Source organism: Varroa destructor, unplaced genomic scaffold, assembly GCF_002443255.2.
Source record: "Varroa destructor unplaced genomic scaffold, Vdes_3.0 BEIS01000432.1, whole genome shotgun sequence".
NCBI classification, from domain to species: Eukaryota; Metazoa; Arthropoda; class Arachnida; order Mesostigmata; family Varroidae; genus Varroa; species Varroa destructor.
Window position 1 is genome coordinate 3,401 of NW_019211885.1, and position 17,330 is coordinate 20,730.

Genomic DNA, 17,330 nt, shown 5'->3' on the forward strand with positions numbered 1-17,330 from the left:
GACAGAGGGTGAGGCTCAAACACAGCATAATTTGGAACTCGTACTCACTGTATTTGCCTGTATTCTTGTTCCTTTTGCCTTTACCCATATTCAGAGTACTGCCGAGACCGTTGAGTGAGCGCTGTTCGACACACGCACAAATAGACACGAGCACGACGTTGGGATTCCCCCAACTAACGATGGTCACAAACAGCTGACAGATTACCGCCACGAAGAGCTCATCAAGAACAAGTCCTATAGGCGTTAAGCTTTGAGTTCACCGTGGGGAGACAAGTTGCACTACTCACAAACTTCTTCTGCTGACCAACGGAGGACGCTACGGCAACGGTGAGCTGGTCACGGACGCAATACCACATGGCTGAGGGCGGACTGATTTTAATATGGCCGAGGAGCAGCGAAGTGCCACCGGGCCTGTACCACAAAACGTACCACAGGTCATTAACGCAGAAAGGGCAACCGTATCAGCTCAGTAAGAAACACCAACGAGTCGAATGTACCACATTGCAACGACCCGCCAAGGATTAAATGTTGGTAAGCGCAAGCGAGTTTAAAATTTGAAATTTTGTGCCAAATTTTGAGCTGACATTGAATTCATTTTTTAAAAGGCTATAGGCGACAACACAGATTAGTAAATTATCTTCGGCAGCCTAAGCTTTAGTATTAAACAGACTGAACCTAAAAAGTTCCTAAAGTTACTTTTTAGTTTATACCACCTGCAGTTGGTTATTTAGCAGAATGAATAACTTAAGTTGAAACATACATATATATTTATTAGCTTAAGCGGTCAATTTATGTGAACTAATTTCATTCACTGCTTTGCGAAGGCGCAAACCTTATTAATATACTCATGTATCAATAACGTTGATGATAGTATATGTTTATATCTTTTCCTTTAGGTAATATATGGATTGACGATTTTTATATCATGCTTTTATGATTATGACTGTATATTAGATTCTCTCTGTCCCTCTCTCTATATATATATATACATATATATATAGTCTTTAGTCGCTTCGTGTGACAGGATACATATAAAGTCGGCACACAATAACTAAAATAGCCAGCGATTATAAATAAAATTTCGTGAATCTACCTTAGATTTAAACGAGGTGTTAATGTTTACATCATTTATTATTAGAATATATATACCATTTATGATAATGATATTAATCTCGGAACTATTGCTTTTATATGAATTGTCATTTACTCATTCGTGTGAGTACATTTTGATATGTTGCCGCTTTTACTATATTCTTCTCTGGTTTGATTATTGAAGTAAAAATGTATGTTTGTAAATCTTGAGTAAAATTCAGAGAGGCCCAATTGGTTACAGTGCATTTGCAAAAACAGAATCAAGAATTATATATAACGTCTATCCGGGTGACGATCTGCTTATATAGTGGATATTAGCACCGCGCAAACCTTTCACTGTATTTGTTCAAACGCCCGCAAAAAAAGATGGAGGAATGCTCTTTGCCTATCTATGAAAGCACAGAAAACAGTATTTTTTACGGAATCATGACTTTCTAAAAACAGTGGAATACCCGATAACTTCAAAAAAGTATCAAGCAAATTTTTAAAAATACAGTTTAAAAAAAATAAAGGTATAAGTAAAGTATTAAAAAAATTACTTTAAGGTATTAAAAAAAATAGATCCTTATACAAAAAATACGTACCTACTTTATTACCAAAACGCTTTTTATGTGTCGAGATCCGATCTACCGCTCTATCATCTGAGGTAGTCACCTGCTATATTACCTTTTTTTTTTTTTTTTTTGGATATGGTTTATTTCTTGCCGAACAATCTGACAGAAAACTGTTTAATCGCCTAAACAAGTTAACTGGGTAACTGCAAGGACCCATACATCCGCAGTACATCGGCGTGACATCGAGCGATGTCAGTCGACAACACAGATTGCGAAATTGTCCAGAAACTTGAAACACCTTAAAAAGCGTCTAAATAAAATATCTTATTCGAGTTTTATTCTGCACAAGGCCCTGCACAACCAACCTTCTCTGACCAAACAAGCACTTCCACGCTGAGTATAGCGTCGTGTAACGATGATCGGCTTCCAGCCAGTGCCTTAAGATCACACGACTGGATTCGATCTCACTAGTGGCTTTGCTGAGAATACCTATCTAGCCCAGACCCTAGATTATGAAAAAGGAAATTTTACTACAATCAAATCCCTCCTAAACCAACAAGAGTGACGCTTGTTCTTCGAGAATTTTTAAAATTATTCATATATAATCAACCAGTAGCATACCTGCAGGACCTAACTGAGGAAGTTTCCACTGGTGAAAAGAACTCACATGCTTGCCAATTCTGGGCAGACCACGATGTTGCATCAGGCCCCTATGCAGAGACCAAAAAACGAGAATGTAATTCTGTTTCTCCAAAGGGAAATCGGTTGGGTAACGAAAAGGCGACGCGTTGCAGACGTCAAAAGTGGACTACGTTTAGGAGAGCATGGTAGTAAAGGACTCTCTGAGTGTCATTATGCAGGCTACTGTGATGGGCTTCTCGAAGATCGCTCGATGAGAGAGGTATACCAGATATTTTTGGGAAAAATATCTGGGGGCCCTGTCCAAAAAAAGGGGATTAAAGGCAGACTCCTCTATTACACCGCTAATACCGTTAGTCTTTATGCCATAGAAAACACTCGTAGCTCAATTCACATACAAAAACATCAGCGCAGATGGACTGATATGGGATGCATAATTTGTTTTCGGACTGAGATATAGTAAAAAGTTCCACCCATAGCATATTCGATTCGACTGGGCAGCTGATTGATACAAGGTTCAGTGCTTGGACGCTATAGACTTCAAATCTGCCCCAAAATGCGTTGCGAACTTGAAGCTGCATGTTCTTCTTCCGCGATTTAAAGTATAAAACCTTCTTGTAGCTTAATTCGAAGCCTTCCTCAGTAATAAAACTTTTCAAGTTCGTGATAGTCAGTATTCTGAGAACACTAGTCGAAGGCTTGTATGCCTTGTTTATACTGGGCGACTTGATAAGCACGTTGAATATAAATTCCCTAGTGTATACACTATCGCTATCACTATCGTACGTGTCGTAAAAATATACGGATCTCTTAATAACTCACAAGGGAAGTCTATTATGCAGCAGAACTCGCTGATCTCTTATGAGTGGACAGAAAGGCTTAGGTCAAAAATTGTGCATCAAAAACCGCGCTGTTTTACATTTCGTAAACAAAGACACAAGGATATAGGTGGCGTAAATCTTAGGCCGCAGAATGCAAGATCCACGAATCGTCTCGTCTACCTCTTTAATATATTCAGAGCAGACCTATGCCTAGCATAGCGTAACATTCCGACTTGATTCTACGATTTTTGTTGATAAGGGATTCCACGCCATTTATGTATTAAACTGTTTCGTATATGCATATGAAACAGTTTAATGCATAAATGGCGTGGAATCTGGGCCGAACCAAAAATAGGGCGCTTCTAGAATACGTCCTGAATACATTAACACATAAGTGCCAATGTAATAGAAATCTAGTCAAAATTACATTATCTGTAATCGAAAAGTTATCTAACTTTTTCTAACAAAACTGTAAGAAATGCTTTCGAAATATTCATAGTAGTATTTTGTAGCAAAGCAATATGTAAAGGACCATTTGTCACAGAGGCGATCGCATATACATATTGAGTTTTATTTTGTGAACTTATACAACCTAAGAATGGCAATCCTAATAAAGCCCAAATAAAAATTTCTTTACAAAGTGTCCTTATATATGCTGTTCGAAGATTAGTATAGATCTATAGTGGCCTAATTCTTACTTGGATCCCAAAGATTTAATGTTTCAAGTGTGTACGTGTTATCACAACGCCTAAATAAGAATACGAAAACAAACACCACGCGGGCTTACTTCATTTAGAAACAAGAGTTGATTACATCTGCTTCATAACATAGTAGGTATGATAGTTTGTGGAAATAAGTTAACGCTGATTTCGATATGCCTCAGTGTCTTTTTTGTTTTTAGAGCAGAAACGTACCGATCATCTTTTGTCATGACGCTCAAACGTCGGCGGCGCCTTCATTCGATAATTTCAACCTTCCTCTGCAAAGGTGCGTATAGATAAAATAATGAGGTGCGCATTTTATCAAAATACAATAAAATTTATTGAGAATTGCGACTTCTATATTGAAACTTTGACATACTTAGAATGAATAAAGTGGCGTAATAAGCCCGGTCTTTATTAGTCGGAAGTAAAATAAAAACGAGTAAGGCATATCAACCAAGGCTATAACTGTAGCTCAACTAAGTATTTGTCAGTTCCGTCACATATTATTAAGTTGAACATTCTTCTATCTGCTGCTATTAATGTTGTCATATTATGTATTTACTTTAGTAAAGAAGTTTCGTATTTGAAGACGAGGCCACTAATTTTACAATCAGTAAATTTACCAAATCACTCTATTTGAAGTAAAGGCTTGTAACCGTGGTGAATAGGGGATCAATAAACGAAATGTCGCCTTTGGTCAAATGTCGCATATGATATAATTGATAACCTTTTTGTCTTTTTTCGGTGTTCAACTTTGTTGCTGTTGTTACCGCTGCCGTCACTTTCTCGTCCGACTAATTGAATCCAAAAAATAATGCGCCATTTTACAAAAATATTAGTCTATCTATCTATATATATATATATATTATCAAATGAATAACATTCTCGAAATAAAAAGAAGGTACGATAAAAACGACAAATTGATTAAACAAAGTATACAAGGTAAAACCCGTCTAAAAATCTATAGCTACTGAACAACTGTTACGCATGACCATTAACGACGAGCTTTTAAAAAGACTAAAAGGTCCTAAAAGAAAGTAACCGAATGTGGCTAACTTAATCAATAAAAATAGTTTTGTATTTAGTTCTTTTTTTTTTTAATCTCAGATGGCTTTTTAAAGTGTACATGCATGTTAAATCGCAAAGATCTTTCGCTAGAAAGTCTTTCGCATTTAATTTTTAAACAAATAGAAACAATTCAAACAAATTCCTTTAAAACCAAATACAAGCTCCGAGAGTTACGATAATATAACCATATCATGAAAACGGCACATTCATGGATAACAAAGATAATATGATCTGTCAAAAGTTAAATTAGAAATATTTGGTTAAAGAAGGCGACTTTATTGGTAGATGCTGTTTTAAGTTCCTGTATGTCAATAGTAATGTATTGGTAAATTTGTTAACAAAACTTGGCAACACGTGAGGTGGTTTCAATTAGAGGGCGGGTATGAAAGCACCTTGGTGAATGCCGAGACTAGCCGTCGGCGGCGGCAGCACTGTTCAACGGTAGCGTCGGACGTAAAACTGGAAACGTGTAAGTAGCTCTGGGTCAATGGAGTGTGCTTCTAATCATTTAGTGAAATAAAAGGATTTTCCGGTCGAGTAGAAACGTTTCTTGTACTTGATCATCCATCTATGGCCTATCATCATCATAAAGAAGGAAAATAGATGTATATTTATAGACGGTGATACGTACTATCGCTTACCGGCGTCTTTTCGCTAACCACCCATCTGCGGAGCGGTATAGTTCTACAATATAAGCAATCAGTCCATGAAAACGCTTTATCAAAGTGCCTGCCAGCGTCATGTTCTTCTGTGTGTTAGTCTACGATACACGTTAACTAAAAGAGATGATCGGTAAAATATCGTCTACGGCCTTATTGATAACGAAATGTTACATTACAAAATTTGCATTTCGAACAAGCTTGACTTTGGTGAATCGTTTTTTCTGGAACAAATCCACACCACTATCATGATAAGAGCACCAGAGTTATCTTCTAAATATAAGTGGCCATTATCCAATTTTTTCACGCTGGAATTATATATTTAAACGATAATCAAGCTATAGAAGCTGCAGGCCATGCCATTGCCGATCATCACGCAGATTCGAAAGAATTCTGTATTTTCGCTAAATCAGATTTACCAAACAAGCAAAAAACTTATTTCAGATGATCTTTAATTTTAAAAGCAAAAATTAACACCTGTGTTAGAAATGAGACTGTCTACTGATTTACCAAATATTTCAATTTTTACGTTCAATGATCGTGCTGAGCGTTACTTCACATAACCGACTATTCTGGCAAACGAAATAGGTCTTCGCCTGGTTTCGAACCTAGACCGCTTCACCTGTTTGTAAATCTAATGGGAGGACTATACCATCACAGATAAATAACTTCTGTATTTACTCATTTCATGCAGCATGTGCCATTGGAGTAACTTATTGCAACGATCCTTGGTCCTTGCGACAGATTGATTTCATTTGTTGAAATACTTCCTTTTAAACTCGATTTTCTCAACACAATCTGTGTAAAGCATACGCTACTGTATTTTTGACAAACGTCACAAACACAGAACATATATATATATATATATATATATATATATATAAACCTGTTTCAAAAGAGCTGATTTGTTTTTACATTATCTATAGAATGTGCGTCGACTTTCCAACCAGATCTAGTTCGGCTATAGGAGCTATACCTTTAAATCGAACCTGTAAGGATGACATGGGGCAATTAAATGGCAAGTATACAGTTGCTCTAAACGTGACTGCCGAGTAGAAAAGCGCAGCCGAAAGTTCGCTTTCTGACCCGATGTTGAGTTAGTATTATACAGCATTTACATTTTATTCGTCGTCTCAATATTTAAGCAGTTTGTTATGATCAAAACAGTAGATAATAAATACGGCCAACAACAACGTCTTTTTCAATTGATCGTTCGTAGTTCAATACGCCGATCGTTAGTCTAGCAACAACACTTATAAACAACTGTGGCGTACCTATCTTTGACAATCAGATTAGGTTTTTCTAAGACACAAGGTTCCGCCAATGCCAAGATTAATCATTTCAATAAAAATTATCGGCAAGACTTCTCTTTACCGAACCTATTCCACACGCAGCACATTTTTTTTTAGTGCTTATTCCCTAAAGGTTAAGAGCTGTTGAACACCTTTTCAGCCGGCTTCTATTGACGCTGTAGTGCAAGCAGTCCAAGTCTGCTCCATCAAATAGTTGATTGAATTCGTGTAACAGAAAGAGAGATGGCGGAGCAAGTATATCTGATGAAATTACACGGATAGTCCGCGTTGTCGTCCTTCTCGCCGTTGAACTTTCTGACTTATTTAAATGGAAACCGCCGCGCCCAGAAGCTACTTTTATGCGCAAGTTGTCACTTCGCCAGCTCAAAGGCAGGAAACGTGCCTGACACGGCGTATCCGAATCCGTCGAAGAAAAGGGGATACAAGCTACCGATGGGCGGTCATATACCCTTCGAATGGTCCCTATAAATTGGCTCATGCAAATGTATAGTGATATGGTATGTAATTATATGAGAACAACGTTAATAATATGAATGAATCTGCAATGTATCAGCAAACTATCAGGTCACTGAAAATTACCATAACAATCTCGCAAAGTAAAAATTGTCTAAATTCACTGTTGCATTGGCAAGGCTAATAACTTCTCAGTTAAGGCATCGTGTATGGCCTGCGTGACAATTTCTATTCGACGATGAATTTGTATCACAATTGCGATAACAATAATAGTAATAACCCTATTACCGGTTGTCATGCGTTTCTCTGCATGGTTTTATCATGCGCTGTAAGATTTCGATCTAGGATAAATCTTATATTACCTTGTGAGAAAAATACGTCGTAAGTCTTACTGTTGGAGATCGCGCGGAGCAAAAAAAACATTTGATCGTCTCCTTTTGTTTGTCCATGTCTGGATTTTGTCAATGTAACAAGCCTGAACGATTTTCCGTCTGCTTGGAAGAAGTGAGCTAGCTAGATGCGGTAACGGTAAGGGATATTCGGCCACTTAGTTATGGCGCCAACAATGTAAACAAAACCGACTGATGACTAAATAAGACGGCTGATAACTGAATAGCAAACAAATGGTGACATCTGTTGAACTAGTTGTGCACAGCATGTCCAACTATCATCACGGGTTACTCGAAAATAACAAATTTTCCTCGCCTTTTGGACGGAAAAGAACCAAAAAGGAAGGATTACATGTTTACGCAGTGTAAACGCCTTGAAGAGATCGGACCGAATCCCGCTTCACTCATAGATGATCCGAATACCAGTAAAAGTTGCTCACCACCATACAATGCAATGGATTATACCTATTTCTAAATGGGTTTGAAATATTTTGAAGGTCCTCATGTGCTTCTTCAGTAACCAGCTAGCTTTATTCGAGGCTTTGATGCCATTGCAATACAGGAATTGGATTTTTATAAGAAACGCATTGCTGTTTTACTATTTGTTATTATTAATTAATAAATAATGTTCCATTATTTATTATTATCATCGAACTATGAATTTTGGGGGCCATATGTTAAGAACCACATCGATGCCACTTTTTCGAAATCCAGATTTACCGAACGAGTACGAATTCAATGTGATACATTTCTACGCTATCTATACATACACTGGTATCAATCGGAAGATTCGCAAAGTTGTCAGACCATATTATCATTAGTAAAGACCGCCAAAGCAGAAAAGATAGTAAATATCGAATTTTGTAAGTAATTTATATAAGTAATAATTTACCATGGCTGTCTCAGATTAACAATATTATACAGATGAATAATAAGAACATGTCATATAGTTTCTACAATGATTGGTGTTTAGTAGCTGATATTACTGCCTGTAATAACAGTAATATAAGAGGCACAAAGTATTCATAATATAGTTATTCATGTAAAAGTAGTAGGTTTTGAAGTGTAACTATTTTTCCTAATATTATTTAAAGCACATAATTACTCTATGTAATAACTGTATGTTGAATTGGTAAAAAAAACAATTCAGACGCCGCGTATTTAAATGGTCACATAAAACAGATCACTTTCATAACATCGTAATTTTTTTTCTCTTTTTATATATAACGTAGTTACAAGGCAGAGTGAAGCCGTACTCCAGCTGTATTTGTTTAGCATCCTCTAATTCGTTGACACGACGACGAACTCTACCAGGCGAGATAAATAATGTACGCCTGCATTAAGAAAAGAATGTATAGAATTCTATTTCTGTCACACACACACATACACACACACACACACACACACACGTATGAAAGTTAACTTGAATATCCCTTCGTTTTTCTCTGACGCTACACTTGTAGCACGTTAAGATGACTACCATTTTGATACACGACTATTCTACGTGATTATCATACACATAGTGATGTCTAACAAAAACTATTCTTCCCTCAAGTTCGATTACCTACTGTGATCAATATGTTTTCTGTCAGTGATCGCTAAACAATCTGTATAGCGACTTTTAACTATTTAGAATACACGATAAAAACCAGTAATAGTTCTCTACTGTAATTTCATGATTGATTTTAATCTGCAATGTGTAAATTTCAGCTAACTGAAAGCCTATAAGATCGATTCTCTGTTTTTACAAATTTCTGTATGCTTAGAAATCTCGATAACGTTTCACTCGATCACCGTCGTATACTATGCAGTTAGTATTTATTTATTTAGACCAGCTTATTTTAAATGTAATTATTTAGAGTTTAACGTACGGTATTATTTATATATACTGCACGTGATACGCTTTATGCGGCAGGTTGCCGGCATGAAATGTAGCATAACACAGATCAAAATAAAGATAAATGAGAGGCTACATTTATCTCGCTGGCCGTAAATCGTGGACATAATAGTAAACATCTCCCCCACTTAATTAAGTGTGTCTCATCACAACCGTTTTAAAACTTTAATCGTAGGTTTTGGCTGGAAATGTATAGAGACATCACCTGATTCAGCTTGCGTTCGCTGACGTAGTCCAGATCTTTCAAACTGTTATTATAACGAGATTCGTTTATTAGCTTAATATTGTGTCATCATGATCTCTCGTATTTCGATAAATTCATAGATTAACGGTTACTATGGCAAGGCAAGAAGGAGGGCTGGTGCTACCGCTGGCACATTTTATCTACCACTTACCCTTGCCTCTAGCTCTCCTTGCCCAAGTGTAAGCACCGACTACGGTCGCCTCTTTATCTGTCTAACCGTTCATTATGGAAGCAAATGGCTTCGACGGCAGACAAGACTGCCTGTGTTGCACCAGCCTACTATGGCGTGCCGTAGCGCACCCAGAGCTAGCTAGGCAAGCCGGCCATAGTTATAGTTGCAATGGCAAGGGTTGGCTATTAATCCCAGCCCGTTGCGTTGCTTACTTGCTATCGTTATTACCCTAGTCATCCTTTCCCTATATAGGCTTTGCTGCTCATTCAGGCAGCGGATTACTGTAGGAAGGCGAGAGTTGGTGACAAATCAGCAACTCTTTGGTCTACTTGCAAGGCAGGCACATGTTTTTTTTCTAATAATTACGCGATCGCAGTACGCTGCTTGTTTGCACTAACGACATATGACTGTAAGGCTACAAGAGATGTGTAGAGACCCACGTATTCAGTAGTACGTAAAAACTGTCATCCTTGGAAGCTGCACTCGACAAGTTTTTTGTTATTAGTAATTCTAACGATGGTATTAATGATAGCATAAGCAGCAGCAGCAGCAGCAGCAACAGCAGCAGCAGCAACAGCAGCAGCAGCAGCACAATATCATATAACACGAACTTTGAGGATACGAGGAACGAGGGGAGAATCCTGTTGAATGCTGAGAGCAGCTGTCGATATTTGCACACAATACGCGAACGGCAGTAACGACGATGATAGCAGTAAGAATGAACGTCGCCCTGAAGGGCTGCCGTTCATGGCAACGGCTTTTATTTAAAGGCTATAAGACACGTACATGCGATCTTCACAAGCAGTTAAGCGCTTCCATGAAATGCATCGACGAAGGTGAAAACGGATAGCGATCAAAGCTATGACTATTACAATGAACGGGCCGATTCGTATCGGTCATCAGTCGATTAACGCTGGCTAGAAATACAAGTGCTGAAGGCGAGATTTCGCCATTAGATGGGAAGGTAAGAGTCACTAGCGGTGTTAAAAAGAAATGTTGCTATCGAGAAGTTAGAAATCGAGTAGCGGCTACACAGTGAGCATTGCACTTTTTTTTTTACTCATATAAGAAATGAATAAACACTTACCAGGCATGACTGTATTGCCTGCGGTGCCTTGAATCAACCAAATACAACTCCAAGTATCTTAACACACTTACCATTTATGTGCAAACCTTTTTCGTTGGTGTTTGTCCTTTGATGCCTTCTTCGACCTTAGGTTAGGTTGAGCAACGGTGGCTTACTTCAAATTGTCTAAAACAGTTAAACGGGCTTCAGTCGAAGACAGCACTTCACAATACAATAGTAATAACAATTCGATATTCTGAATCAATTAAGCTTTTGTCTGTATGTCGTGCCGATTAGCTCAAAAGGGTCGCTTCTTTAAACTCCGCATGTAAACAGAGCGTGACTGAACCACGTTGCGGTACATGCTTAGAAATAATTTTTTTAATGCTAAAACGCACCAAAGCGATATTATAGCTACATCGGCTAGAGGCTCAACACACGGGAGAAAGAGTCCTGCTACAAGGTTACAGAATGACCAGATAATGACTGCGGAATATCTGAACCAAAATAACTGCAGAGCCGACGTAAAGTGTCGAAGTTATGAGTCGTAAAGTAAAGCAAGAAAATATACTATTGTAACAGAGCAGTGGAAACACAGCAAAGAAATGAGTGATTCAAACGATGCAACATTGGCTCTGATGGAATAAGAAGGGAGCAAAACAAGACGGGGTGAGAGAGATCAACAACAACAATTTCTGAGGGGGAGTTTGATTAGTAGCCCAGCTGTGTTTTCGACTGTATTTTTTTACACAGCGCTTCTTCGATGCTCCTTCAGAAGATAAATGGCGCTTGCTATAGTCCTTGTTTAGTTTCTAATCTTCTCTTTCCTCTGCATCTTCCCTAGATCGGCAACAGCAGTAGTAGCTCAGCGCTGATCAACATATTGGTAAGTGTGCGGTTTCTCCAACGGTGTTGACGAGACTCGAGCCGGCAGCGACGTGACGCCAGGTGCCCCCACACGGATGAATGCTAAGACGGCATTAGATTATATCCTCTTGTCCGAAACGATGCCAAGCGGCAGTAGCAGGCGTAGAACTAGAAAAAATTGTTAGGTTATGGTTTCGTAGACCGCTTGCCGCGCCACCATCCAACAGTGATTATGCATGGTCGTTAGCTTTTGCCTGATTCTGCTGCTGCTGCTGCTGTCGGCGATTATTCCAATGCTGTGATGGCTGCAGCACCGCTTCTGTTAAACGATGTTCCAACGGCCATCGCGTTGCAGTCAACGAGACGTTCTAATCCTGGGGGAAAAAAGGGTTTCGTGCGTGTATGTTTTGGGCGTTATGAAAACGTGCACTATACACAGTTGTGTCAACGACGGTGGTTCACTACAACTCTGCTTCAACTAGCTGGTCATTCCGACATTATTGTCCATCATTACGATAAGAGAAATTAATCTCTGAAAGAACAAGTGATTCATGCCAATGGTTCGGCCACCGTTTGCAAAATCGGTCGGTCGGTCAAAAGACCGAAAGAGCAACCTCTAAACACCACCAACGGTAACAAAAGTCGCGCACAGCTAATAATGACGAAGCGGTAACTGCCGCTGAGCGGACGCGACTTACTCGTATGACCCTTTTAACCACTACCCAGTGATCATACGTATTAGGTTGTCGAAAAGGTATTGAGCGTCTCTCTGGCTAGATCATTTTAAAGTCACGTATCTCATGTAATACGAACCGCGTCGGGTCCACATTGAGTTGGTGTCATCTCAAAACTGGCATTTGCCAGTGGTGCAAGGGCCAATATTGTTGGAACGCCTTTACTGAGGCTTAAGATAGAGCGCCTTAAAGATGGGTGAAATTTCTGCAAGGATTAGGTTTTATTACGATAAAGGTACGGATTCTGTCGAGGCCCATAAAAAATTACTCGTTTTATGGTTAAAATGCATTGTCGGAAAAAATGGCCCGAAGATGTTCGGGTCGTGTTCATTAGAAAAGAAATTCTTGTACTAGTCGACCAGTTACAAAAAGGTCGTTGAAATTGATTATTGTCGAGCAAAGTCGACACGTATGTAGCCGTAGTTTGAGGGTGTGAATCATATATGACAAAATTGCGCAAATAAAAAAATAGTGCTCCGTGACAGAGGTCCACACTGAAAAGAAATGTCATGCCATCCACTATGACAGTACCAGGGCTATACATATTTTAGCTACCGGATAAAAGTGGAAAGAACTTAAATGGTCAATTTTGATGCATCCGCCGTATAACACGGATCCTGCACCGTCAGACTATTATCATCTGCTTCGGTCCCTGCAGAACTTCCTTAACGATGTCCATTTAGTCTCAACGGAGGGATGCGAAAATGGTTTCATGCTATTTTCGGCCCTGAAATTACAGAAGTTCTTCAGTGATAAGATAATGATGTTATCAGGAATTCAGAAAAAGGTCATCGATTAAAATAAAGTGTATTCGACCTACTAATTATATTTTCGAAATATGAACAATTTTTCTTGACAACGTCAGTACCTTTTTGATATATATATATATATATAACACTAAAAGTTACGTTCGATCCAGGAATACCGCTTAGGGTGCACATATTGGGCTGCTTTTTCTCTAACTTTTTATTCTGATGGAAGTTGTGCCAAAGATGGAATAGATCGAGCAAATGCTCTTGTCCCTAGAAAACAAACGTCACTTCTATTCATAAAGCATATGAATTTGATTGGTCATGAGTAAAGACTCATTTTGCACGCTTGAGAAAACATCGCATCGCCGCTCAGAAACACCGAGGTGGCCACCGGCATTGTCCGCGCTTATATAGCATCGAATATAAACATGTATATTTGTGTGAGGTAATTTATTATGATTTAAATTATTTGATATCTTCCGAACGCTTTCTTCGTTGTTCTTAGATAAGTCGCTCGTTTCTGTACGGATAAAATGGTTTACTTTCGAGTGCAACTTTAACATACCATTAGCCAATTTCTCAGTGGCTCCGAAACGAGTTTACGACGACTGTTGATATTATTTTAAAACCTGTTTACATTGGCACAGCCTACGTTTTCCAATTCGAGTAATTTGGTTATTTTATACATATTTTAACCTTCTTTGGCGGCTTCATACAGAAGCGTTTTTTTTTTTTTTCAGATAGAGTGGTACCACTATGACAATTTGATTTGGCCTTAGAAGGTGGCTTGCATAGAGTACGCACAACTCGATTGTAAATGTTATTTCAGAGAAATAAGGTTGAAATTCTGATCTTCCAAGATATGTCGATGGCCTATCGGTTCACCTAGCACTCCACAACTGGAATCGGAAAATATGTTCAGAATCACTAGAACACTACTATACTGAAATAGACTATTTTTTCATTAGTCTAAAGTGTAGACGCAGTCGATCTCATGTTGAAGTACGGATACGTTAGTCTGGTCAACCATAGCTCAACAACACCTTTACAATCTAAAGAAACCATCATTTTGACACGCTGCCGGCTCTATCTGTACTACCAATGCTATTGCCGTTAACACTGCCAGCGCGTTAACTGAACTAGTTAATATAGTGTTTCTAGTGGCCACGCTGAGGTAATACGGAACGTAATACAGTAACAACGAATATCAGAGTCCCTGCTCATGTAAAAAGGATTCCGCTCGAGGGATACGCTACTGCAACAAACATTAGAAAGGACTACCAGATCAAAACATCGTCGCGAAGCACAAGAAGACCTGGAACCTCTGAAAACAAGAGAAGTCACACAAACGATTCCCCTAATAATTTATTCCATACGATTCTGGCTGGGATGAATCCCGCTGGTCTTACACTTAATGAAGTTGAGAAAAGAACGTGCGAGGACTATACGCGAGCTTTTCTGCTCTATACCGTTAAAAGAGAAGTTGACCTACGACGCTCTAATGTATGGTGTTTGTATTATCCCACAAAGGCAAAGAGCAACAAAAAACAATGAGAGTATTGGTAATAAGTACAAGTGGCAGTAGCGATGTTGTCTACGAAAAAAAACAAGCGCCAGCTCAAAATGAACGAAGCTAAATTATCATTATAATCACGATAGCGTGAGGATGATAACTTGGTTAAAGATTTTCTAAACGATTAGTGCGGTAATAATTATACATGCTTTAATCTATAAATGAGTAATAGAATATTTTAGAATATCTTCAGTAGGACCATATCGTAGACCATTGACGGTATCCTTATGTGTCGTATTTATGAAAATGTATATTATAGTGATTAATGCTAGTCATTTCAATTAAGAAAGCGGAACATTTCCATAAACTTTCACTATGTGATGACAACAATCATTTTTTTCATAATGAATATGATTAAGCCTACACTTTTTATAATCATTCGGATACAACGATTCAATTGACTTTTCGCCGATTCAAAGTGTGGGCAACCAGCGTTTTTTACCGATAAGCCCGTGATCCAATTTACATTAAAAAAAGGCTTCTATTTATATATACCAGAAGGCTTATATATAGTGAGATAGTAAAAAAATTCGGCATTCATGAAAATTACAAGTTTTTGCCTCATTACCCCCTATATTGGGTGAATTGTGCTAGCGTTCCTGTTACCACGTTAAAACAGCGATAAAAAACTATGTTTTCGGTGGTCAGCTAGCATAGTGGCAATCGTTCGTGACTCTCTCGTTAGGTCCGTTCGTAACTAATTTAGAAATGAACCCCATGCATGGCCCGTCCCATCCTTCACCTACCCCACGCGCCTCAAGCGTCCACATATTTTCTCTCCACCCCCTGTTGACCTAATCCGCGAGACGATGCAACCGTAATAGTTAATATTAGTAGTGGCGACTTTATCACAGCGATTCCAGTTTAGGAGGATGGACGGTTGGATAAATTGAAGATGGCGTTAAGCAGCCGTTAATAACACGACACGCTGTACGTGCCCGTTCCATTTAATTCTAAATTATTCATCCTCGGCGGATTAGAATGTTGCAGTCCTGATTTGCGCCTAACGTAATCTGATGTGTGTGTGTGTGTCTGTATGTGTATAAGAGAGTCATTGCTACTTAAACGACAAACAGATTTCTGTTAGGGCAACTAGACCGAGTAGCTCGCCGGTTTTAGTTGAGTCTGCCCTTATACAAAGAATCCCTGCTATACAGCAGTCCGTTGTTTCTCGTTTGTTAGCTATTCGTAGAAGCAGCGCTGTAGCATAGAGGGCTACCGTATCATCATTTGTCGCTAGAGATATGGCTAGACCTAGGCGAGTTCCTGAGCAGTGACAAAAAGGTCCATTCAGGTAGATTGTACAACCAGCTAACCGACCGGTCGCCCGACCAGCAAGCCATTCAGTCAGTCAACCAAGCTCTCCTTTTGGAGCGCCTGAAGGAACTTCGACATGTCATGAGGAGGTCCTGTGTTCAGGTCCGTCGACTAAGTAAACGGGGAGCCCCAACGGAGACCTGCTGTAGCTGCTGCTGGTGGAAACTCTAAACGAAAAAAAGGAGAATAGCTAAATACATTATTCTCAATGAATCGAAAAATATGGTAGTGCATAATATAGCTTTCAGAAAAAAGCTACGCTGAGTCTAAAGGGATAATCGTGTGAAAATGGACGAAAGAAACTGAGTTATCACAGATCTCGCGCCCTAGGCGACAGACTACTAATACGACGGTGTCGAAAAAGGTCGCGTGCATATAAGAACGTACATGTACGGGCACCGTTAGAACAATTGTACGAGAACAAGTACACACGTATATTGTTGAATCAACTTTATAAACGTATATATTGAGACATGGATAATACTGTAGAGCTATCTTGGTTCGACAAAAAGGCGTAGAATCTTTTCTTATTGACCTGTGGTGGTATTAGGCAAAAACTAGATATGTACAAATCAACCTCAAAATATTCCAATATCAGTGTAAGCACACAGAAACACCTCGCATTATGTGGGTTATTGAGTCGACAAAACTACTTTAAGAGATTTGCCAGATCTCCTAAAAATGGTAGCAGAGGATAATAAGCGGCACGATATCTATCATAAGATGGCGGCTGTTATAAAGCGCCATAGTTGACGGTTAAGGTGGGCTTCAAAGGAGGCTTCACTGTTCACTGTTAGACCATTTGGGGTCCGATGAATGGTGCATGTTCTGCTCGCGTTCGCACTGTGGCAGATCGTGTGGAACAGAAGTTCCTGCCGTTTAGATGCTACCGCTTGATAACTGTCGGTGTGGCCATGTAGTCAAATGTTTTGTACCAAAATGTACCTATTTTCAAGTGAGGACAAACAGCTCAGTTACTAGAGCGATAATCACCTATTTTACCCTCGTGCACACGG

At 39.0% G+C, this 17,330-nt stretch overlaps 2 long non-coding RNA genes across 2 annotated transcripts; one reads left to right on the forward strand and one right to left on the reverse strand.

The window, feature by feature from the left end:
* Window positions 1–394: 394 nt before the first annotated feature.
* Window positions 395–4,894, forward strand: LOC147754131 (uncharacterized). Its single transcript, XR_015318163.1, has 3 exons — window positions 395–531; window positions 3,990–4,093; window positions 4,650–4,894. It is a non-coding gene; the product is annotated as an uncharacterized LOC147754131 (long non-coding RNA).
* Window positions 4,895–5,105: 211 nt separating this feature from the next.
* LOC111255098 (uncharacterized) lies at window positions 5,106–11,086 on the reverse strand. The gene is made up of 2 exons (XR_002675350.2): window positions 7,666–11,086; window positions 5,106–7,312 (listed from the first exon to the last, which is right to left on the reverse strand). It is a non-coding gene; the product is annotated as an uncharacterized LOC111255098 (long non-coding RNA).
* Window positions 11,087–17,330: the final 6,244 nt, after the last annotated feature.